Below are 9,190 nucleotides of genomic sequence, written 5' to 3'. Positions count from 1 at the left end.
GAGTCTGATTATTCAAAACGGTTATTGATTCCTCTTAAACCTAAATTAAAACTTTATCCTTTTTACTATTTTCCTTATATAAAGGCTACTATGAATTTATACAATTTATGTTCGTTTATTTAAGTTTTCTTTTCAAGAAATTTTACGCTTGATTTTGCAGTTGTAAAGCAATTCAAAAGATGCAAAATAACGAGTCAGGTATCATACGTAATGGTATAATCAACACAACCTGTTCAAGGTCATTTGTCTTCCTTGACTAAAACATTGTTCCCTGTGGTGGATGTCTGCCTCTGCCAGAGACTTATCTCTTGCGAGATGTAGTGTTATCCCTAGGAAATAGGCTGTTGATAAGAAAGCAGACGGACAGAAATATAAGACTTTTATACGTCCTTTAGTGTTTTAACTCTCTCTCTCTCTCTCTCTCTCTCTCTCTCTCTCTCTCTCTCTCTCTCTCTTATTTTGTGTCTTTATACGGAAAAAAATTAGACGTGCAAAGAAAAAATCCTTTATGCCGCTTTCGAACAAACAAATTATGATATACCAGTCGACAAAACCGTCATGCAATACGAAGCCTTGGTAAAAACATATTTATGAGAGCCAGACTTAAAATTAGTTAAAATATAAGGTGATAGCTTGTAAAACTAAATATTCCTTTGTGGAAGAGTTAAGCAGCCTTGCGGGGTTCTTCCATAACTAAATCAAGTCAGTTACACATATGATAAGATTCTTTTTTATTCTTCTATGTAAGAATAGGCTGCCAAAAGGCTGTTCTTGCAGTAACCTCTGTGGATCATCTCGTGCAACCGGAAAATTGTCATACATTCGAAATATTGCAGTTGATGAAACATATAGCCTATCACCGCAAAGGAAACAGATTTCCATCAACTCCTAAATAGTCATTTTATGATTTCCACCGTCTTTGCATTTTTTATTTCAGGAATTATCATTGTCGTAATTGAAACGAAAACTGAAACTTAATTATATATCACCTGAATAATGCCCAGTACTCAAGAGAGATATTTTAAGTCCACGTGTTACAGGTGAATTGAAACAAAACAAGTGATTTTATTATTGATAAAATGGCATCGCTTTGCGCCAAGATAGAACACAACTGTGAGCAAATACTGACTCCCCTTTAGAAATGGAACTCTTTGTTAGCACCAAAAGTATCCCTTCCAGTTCCCATGTGTATAGACCCGACGAGTTGTGGCACACTTTAAAGGAACAGCGTATCTAAGCTTTTCTTTCAATTTAGCAAGAAAAGAGAATTGCACACCAGCCGCAGTCGGTGTGTGGCTTGAATATTCAGTATCCTTTTGGAAATAGTTAAATAAAACGAACGAATTTCCTTGTATTTAAAAATGATCCGAGCAGACGATCTTTCGATAAATTAGTACTGTTGTTGTGCTAAAATGAATAGGCCGGTTTCATAGCAATAATTATGAAACACTTTTCTATTTTTAAAGCCAAATTAAATATCAGTTTCGTACGAAAGAGTTGTATCTTGAAAGCAGAGATGGCCGAGTTATGAGAAAACTCTAGGTGATGGACTTTCTGACTTCATGAATCTAGGAAGGGACTCTGCGCATCAGTTACCATAGTTAACAAGATATTTCCACCACCGACGACCACAGAAATTGTGATGGCGAATCAATCAATTAAAATATTCATCTGGGAAAACAGGGGAAATGATATGGAAAATCTGTGGAATGGTCATTATGGGGTTTGTTTTAAGATGTGTATTGTACAAGGAAAGGACTGATGTTTTCTCAACTAAAAGGTACAAATGACGAAGAGGGGAAAGCCTGTTAGTTGAAAGACACATAATTATGAATTCACATGCATTTTCCGCTGCCATGGAAGGCGGCAGCTTCTTGCAGGTTGTTTGATTTTCCAACTTTATCTGAAAAGCAACTGTCACGTCTCAGTTTGCCTTCTAATTTTGACTGTCAGTTTTTGCAGAGGTCCGAAAAGGCTTTTATTTTTGTCTCTGAAGTATGCTTTGCTCTTCATGATTTAGTTATTGAGGATGGTTCTGAAGCTATATTCTTTTTAGTTTTTCATTCATGTTTGTCACAGTCTAACAGGTATTTCCTGTGGATCGGTTTTGGTAAAATAGCTTTGTTTTATTTATCTATTTTATTTAAGGTTTCTTTTCCTTCACTTAATCTCCTCCTCCCCGTATCTTTGCTGCTTATTCAATTAAGATATCGTGATAATGAAAAGATAAAAATATACCAGCAAAGACAATTTTGTGCTAATGCTGGATTTCAAGATATTATGATGTAACTTCCACTACATATTAGTCTTCGTGGAAAATGTACGCAAGAGAAACAAAATATTCGAATGCCGTCCAGCATGTTATTCTTTCGAAATGATTCTGAGGCAAATTATCCGAAAAACCGTCATAAGGAAGCTTAGTCAGTTAATTAAACCGTGGCCTTAGAGAGAAGGTGTCAGAGAGAAGACTCAGTTTTTCAGTCATTTTTAACAATTTGTCAAGATTGTTCTAATCGGTGGCAGCTGTCTATGGAAGGTGAACGTGTATAGTTTTATGCAAATTTGTATTTATCCACAAATTGAAATTCATTATAACTTCATTAGAATAATACGATGAATAACCTCAATTAAATCATTTATGTTATTTCTTTCAAATCTTACTTCTGCTAACGGATAAAATAAGGATTAACCTATTGATATCCATTTTGATAGGGGGAATAACCACCGACTAAATACATCTTGATTTTTTCCAAATTTCATCAACATTCTATAGTTCTCCAGTGTAAATTCTGAAAATATTATCTGTTCTTGATCATCGTGTAAAATTAAGTGGAATTTCCTTTAGTTTCACGAGAGAGAGACCTCAGTTCCTTACAGCAAGTACTAAAAGAAGGAAACGTTAAATACAAAGCAATTTTAACTGAAGAAAACTTAAGGATGAACTTCTTAATTGCTTCTATTTACTTCCTTGTGTTTTGACCACAATACCAATATGTATTATAATATTTGACTCAATTCTTTATAAACTCCCAGACAAAGGACAGTCAACCATGTAAACGAAAGGAAAAAGAAAGAAAAGAGAAAGTAAGAAAGTAAAAAGAGAGGATGGAGAGCTAAAAAAAGATAGGAGAAAGTTAGAATGGAAAGATGAAGAAAAAAAGGAAGAGAGGAATGAAAAAGAAAAGCAAGGAAAAAGAGAAGGCGAAAGAAAGAATGGAGATAGAAAGAATGGAGAAAGAAACAAAGAAGAAAAACCTTAGCCTACTTTTGTTGACGAATTTCGCAAACGTCCCTTTCTGGTCTTCCTCATCTCACCAAAGCCCCACCCGACCCCACATCCGACATCATCCCACATCCCCTAAAAAAACTACTTCTGAGACCTCATGTCAAATATTTTCTCTATATTGTATATTTCTATACTTATTCACGTAAATAGGTATAAATCTGCTTTGATCAAGGTCCTAAAGTTTTGCTGCGAATATTCATCCAAGTATGGCACAGAAAAGAAAATATTATTCCCTCTCAGCTTACCTAACATCTATTCAAAATTCTTATTCGATCGTTATCATTCTAAACCAGAAGATATAAAGTTCTCTCTCTCTCTCTCTCTCTCTCTCTGCTCTCTCTCTCTCTCTCTCGTCTCTCTCTATCTCTCTAGCTATCTATCTCCTTTGAGAGGAGAGAGAGAGAGAGAGAGAGAGAGAGAGAGAGAGATCCTTATGCAATATAACATTCATTCTGTGCACGCTCTGCAGCCTCTCGTCTCACAGCTCAGAAGGAAGCATCACCCACACTGCCTTCAAAAATAATCGGCAAAAGACAAAGATTCTCAGAAGAAAGTCTTGGATCCGATTATGGAAATCTACGGGTTAGTAAATCCGTTGGGGGTATGTTTATTAATATAATGTACTCAAGTTCTAATGATGTATGTATGTATTTATGTATGTATAGATATATATATATATATATATATATATATATATATATATATATATATATATGTGTGTGTGTGTGTGTGTGTGTGTGCGTGTGTGTGTGTGTGCGCGCACATATACATATAGTACATATATATACATTCATAAATAACATTAGGCTATAAATATCATTTAATATATCGATTTCCCTCTGTCTTGGGAACTGGTGACACCAAATGAAATTCTATACGAAAGCACATTAGGGCTCAGTGGATAAGCCCGTGTCACTTCTATGTGAAATCCACCAGATTTAGTTTCGGTTCTTTTCACGAGGTAGATGCCCTTTTCACATGTAATTCACTTTTGTATCAGCTACTCCCAATTTAAAATGAACTCGTTACTTAGGGATATCTAGGGCTGGATATTTTTGGTTATGGAATAGTTATGTTGGAAAATGTGACAAAACTATTAATTACAGTAAAACTAATTATAGCAAAACATAAAAGGCGAATGCCACAAATGAAGCAAAAAAGACGTTTTCTGATGAAACAGAAAAATCCCTTCCCTCATTGCGCAATGAGGTCTTTAAATAATAAGAAAGATGCCATTTAAGACAATGAAAGCACTACTTATACTAAGTGGTAAGTTAATCTTCTTAACGAAAAATTACTTTTAGAATCATGCATTCCCTGGCAAGACTTCCAGACTCAGAATTCCAACGATCTACCTAAAGCAATAGGCTCTGAGCTGAATTGTTTTTGCCGAATGGCCAGAACGAAAGGCCACTGTTGGCTTGATCGTTCTGGTAGGTAACCACTGGTCCCATCTATCAAAAACAGTTTCCAGTTTGCTTAATTAATCTTTATATCACAGTGGAAAAAATATGAGACCCCCGACTTTTTTAATATTTGTATATTTGATTGATTTGTCTTGTATAATTGGCTTTGAGGCCACTTTTCGATCCATTCCACCTAATGATATCCTAGATAATAAAGACAATATGGAGTATTCTAAAGATATACTTGAAACTTTAGGACATTTGGTAATCAGAAATTTTCTAACAAGGTCACTCCTCGCCAAAAAACAACACTTACACAATTAATTCAAGAGAATTTCTTTTTGGAGGATAACTCAAGAGCGTGTTGTTGGGTTTTGAGAACTTTTGCTGCACACCCTCAATACTCGAAGAGCCGATTTATCGAACTTTCCTTGAGGAAAATATTTCTTGGAGGATCGTTGTGAACTGCAAACTGATCTCTTACCTTGAGAACTAGGAAAAGTTATTTGGAGACACTTTTCAGCCAATGGGAAAGAATAGCTGGTATGGGTATACAACCTAAGTTCCAGGGAAATGTTTGTCCTAGTAGGGAAACGGCTTTTCTTTTTCTTAAAGGGTAATCATGAAACAAACTGTTTATGAAGACGAAACGAACGCCATGATATTCCCTTACTTTATAACACCCAGTAGCTAAGACAAAGTTGGTTATGGTCTTAAATAAGCTGTCTGTTTTGCAGAAGTGTAGTACAAGAGCAATTAGTCTTAACAGAGGTGAATAAAAAAAATTAAATCTTAATAGAGACGAATAGAAGAATAAAAAATTAAGTTGGGAAACATGATATACTGGCTAGAATTTCTAAATTATCAGGATGAAATTCTTCTCAAGGCAACTCTTGAATTTTTCTGAAAAGTCCTCTGCGAATTGAAGGATAGCCTATCAAAATTATATACTGATAAAATTCAGAAATAAGTGGGGATTTACATTAATTTGGTTCTGTCTATTTACCTCTAAATATTACCCCATCAGCTTTGTGCCTATAATAACGATTCTGGAGTATTAAGCTTCAGACACTTTTTTTCCTGCAAAAAAAAAAAAAAAAAAAAAAAAGTTAAACATATTTTGTTAGGACGGAAATTCGAAATGCACGAGAGAGCGAGAGAATCTGGCAGGAAAAGACTGAATAAAAACACCCAATCGGCACTCGATTTTTCAACTTTTATGGGAATGATACCTATAAAAGAAAAAAAATTTACACGTAAAACTCCTATTATGACTTAACTTTTTGCATATCACAGTTCTGAACCTTTGATCTTTTCATCATGCTCCCTCAGGAATAAGTTTTTTTATTTTTTTTATTTTTTTTAAGGTCTCAACACATTTCTCAAAATTACTTTCGTACTTTGTGAAACTCTTTTCAGTGAATATGAATAAAGTCCTTTTTTAACGACACGAATGAATTTTTTTAGGCTCGTAGAGAATTTCACAATTTTGCATACAAATTCTCACATGATGTTGTTCTCCATTTTTAAACGACCAATTTTTTTTTATTATCAGCCTTACAGTTCTAAAAATAATTTATAAAAATATTAATTTCCAGCTTTTCATATTTTTTTCATTTTCCGTTTTCTTGGTGTTCTCCGGCTTTAAAAAAATAAAAAAACTGGGTTCACTGATTTTAAAACTCTCCTCCTTCTCCATTATCTCTCTCTCTCTCTCTCTCTCACTCAGTTGCGTTCACAAACCCATATGTGCTCAGGTTTATGCCTGCCTCAAAGACTGGCCCTCTGATGAAGGGTCTTCCTAAATGATTTGTCCTGTTCCCCTCAACCACAAAAATGTATTCCAAACAATATGTTCCCCAGCATTAAGGAAAGCGAGAGAGGGAATTCCCCTGACTGTCCTTTGGGAACTTTTCTATACCTTCATCAACAGTTTTTGCTGAATTCTCAGACCATTATTCTTCTCTTATTTGATCTCTTTCTTTCTTACAAATAATTGATATCTTTAGGAGAGACAAGGACAGGAGGGATTATTTTTTTTTTTTAATCTTACCTTAGCAGCTGAACAAAAAAAAGAATATCTTAGTTTTACCAGACCACTGAGCTCATTAACAGTTCTCCTATGGCTGGCCCGAAAGATTAGATATTTTTTACGTGGCTAGAAACCAATTGGTTATCTAGCAAGGGGACCTACAGCTTATTGTGGGATCCGAACCACATTATATCGAGAAATGAATTTCTATCACCAGAAATAAATTCCTCTAGTTCCGCGTTGGCCGAGCCGAGAATCGAACTTCGGACCACCGGATTGGTAGCCCAGCACGAAACCCACTCGTCCAACGAGGAACTATGCTGCTGAACAAATCATAGCACATGTACACACATATATACATATATAAACACACATACACATGCTATCATATATGAAAAGTATGTGTACTCGATACCGTCAAAGAATGAAAAAGTATGAGAACTTCGAATAACCAATCTTATTCCAACATTTATATGAAAAGTATGTGTACTCGATACCGTCAAAGAATGAAAAAGTATGAGAACTTCGAATAACCAATCTTATTCCAACATTTATATGCGAAATACATTCCCAGAATTCTAACATTCCCCTTACTACACGCCATTGATTTCACTGGAAACACGGATCTATATTCACGATAATCATTTGATTACCATACCACAGATGAAAGAAATTTCCATAAACAGGGAGACCGCCTTATTCTATTAATTTGCTAATTAGAGTTTCATTGTTTACAGAATCGAACGCTTTGCTAACACTGGCAGTTACCATTATTGTAGAGCGTAACTTTCAGCAGCAAAATGGATATGCTCTGCCTATAAGGAACAGTAACTGATTTATCTGATCTAACATCCAAAGTTGTACCACAATTGTAAAGAGTAATGGTAAAAAATTCGGGTAAAGGTCGCATCTTGCATAAGATGCAACATTAAAATAAACACAAACACACACCACGCATACACACTCACATAAACACACACACACACACACAAATATATATATATATATATATATATATATATATATATATATATATATATATATATATATATATATATATATATATATATACTTGTAGAACCAGAATTAGACACAAATATGTACAGCAGTCAAAATCAACTATAGCCTAATAGCTAATTCAACTGTGTAGTATACCTGTATCTAAATCAAATTGCAGTAGCAAACGCCTGTGTGTGTATTTTCAGCAGCAATAGAATCCTATAGCTGGTGTGGCTCCTTTTACAACAAGCATTTGAGGCGTGAGGTTGTTAACCCCACGGTCTTCCTTAAGGATACGCATTGTTTTAATGACTTATAGCCTCCTTAGGTGGTGACTCATCCTACCATTGTTTAGACAACATCTGCCCTAATAGATATCACCAGAGTCTTTATTTAAAAGAATTTTATGATGATACACTTCATATGAAGTTTCGCCCAACCTCAGTTCTAAACCGTATCTACCATATTACATTCGGTAACATATTTATTTCCAAAGGTTAATTGCATTCCCCATATTTGCTCTAAAGAAAATCTAAATAATAACTGAAATATTTTATTTTGTTATCATTTCATCATTTGAACTCAATACAACTTTGTAATATTTATATCTTGTGAAATCGTTTTTCTTTGTGGATCTTTGAACTGGAGAACAAAATAAGGACTTTCAAAACATAAAAGATATCCAAGGGTATTATTGCTTTTCAAATGTGTTTCTTTCATACTGAATCTGATCTCGTTCCTTTCTGAATAAGTTCCAGTCAACAGCAGTTTCTCTGAACGACTGGCTCACTAACAACAACATCTCATCTTCACAGAGATTCTGGCAACCAATATCACAATCTACTCTTCAGTCTTGAGTCTCACTAGTAACCAGATTGCTCATTGGTTTTCCATTAAGTGCAGCGACACTGACTCTGTAGAAAATGATCACCAGCTTATAATATTTGTAGCCAAGCGACGTATTTCAGCCCTGACTTTAGTGACAGCTATGTGCTATATCCCGAGTCCTTCAAGAAAGTTAGTTAGCAAAGCAGTTCAAACATAATGAATATAATTCTTGAAAAGTAGCAGTTTCCAAACGTTTAAGCCCCTCCGAAACATTTCAAATAGAGCAATGAATGAGTTGTAGTTATTGCTCTCCGTAGTTCTAAGGATTTTCAACACATTGATAAATAGATGGGCAGATGGAGACTGGTTCTCATAGTTTCCTTTCTCCAAATGCTACCAACCTTTAAGAGTTTTCGCATATCAATGGTGTCTTTATCGATAAGGAAGACGTCACTTATTGAGGAAAGGGATGCATACTTAACAAGGGCTTTTATATTCAAGGAAGATGGCCATAGGATGGAGAATTTGGTCACTTCGTTTTCTTTTATATCAAACAAGCATCATTTTCATTTACTCGGGGAGTAATCCAACAAACTACTTTGTTGTTGCTTTTGTTGTGGGGGTAGGAAAGTTCTCTGG

The sequence above is a fragment of the Macrobrachium nipponense genome, chromosome 14 (assembly GCF_015104395.2).
Source record: "Macrobrachium nipponense isolate FS-2020 chromosome 14, ASM1510439v2, whole genome shotgun sequence".
Classification (NCBI taxonomy): Eukaryota; Metazoa; Arthropoda; class Malacostraca; order Decapoda; family Palaemonidae; genus Macrobrachium; species Macrobrachium nipponense.
Note: the sequence above shows the minus strand (reverse complement) of the source record.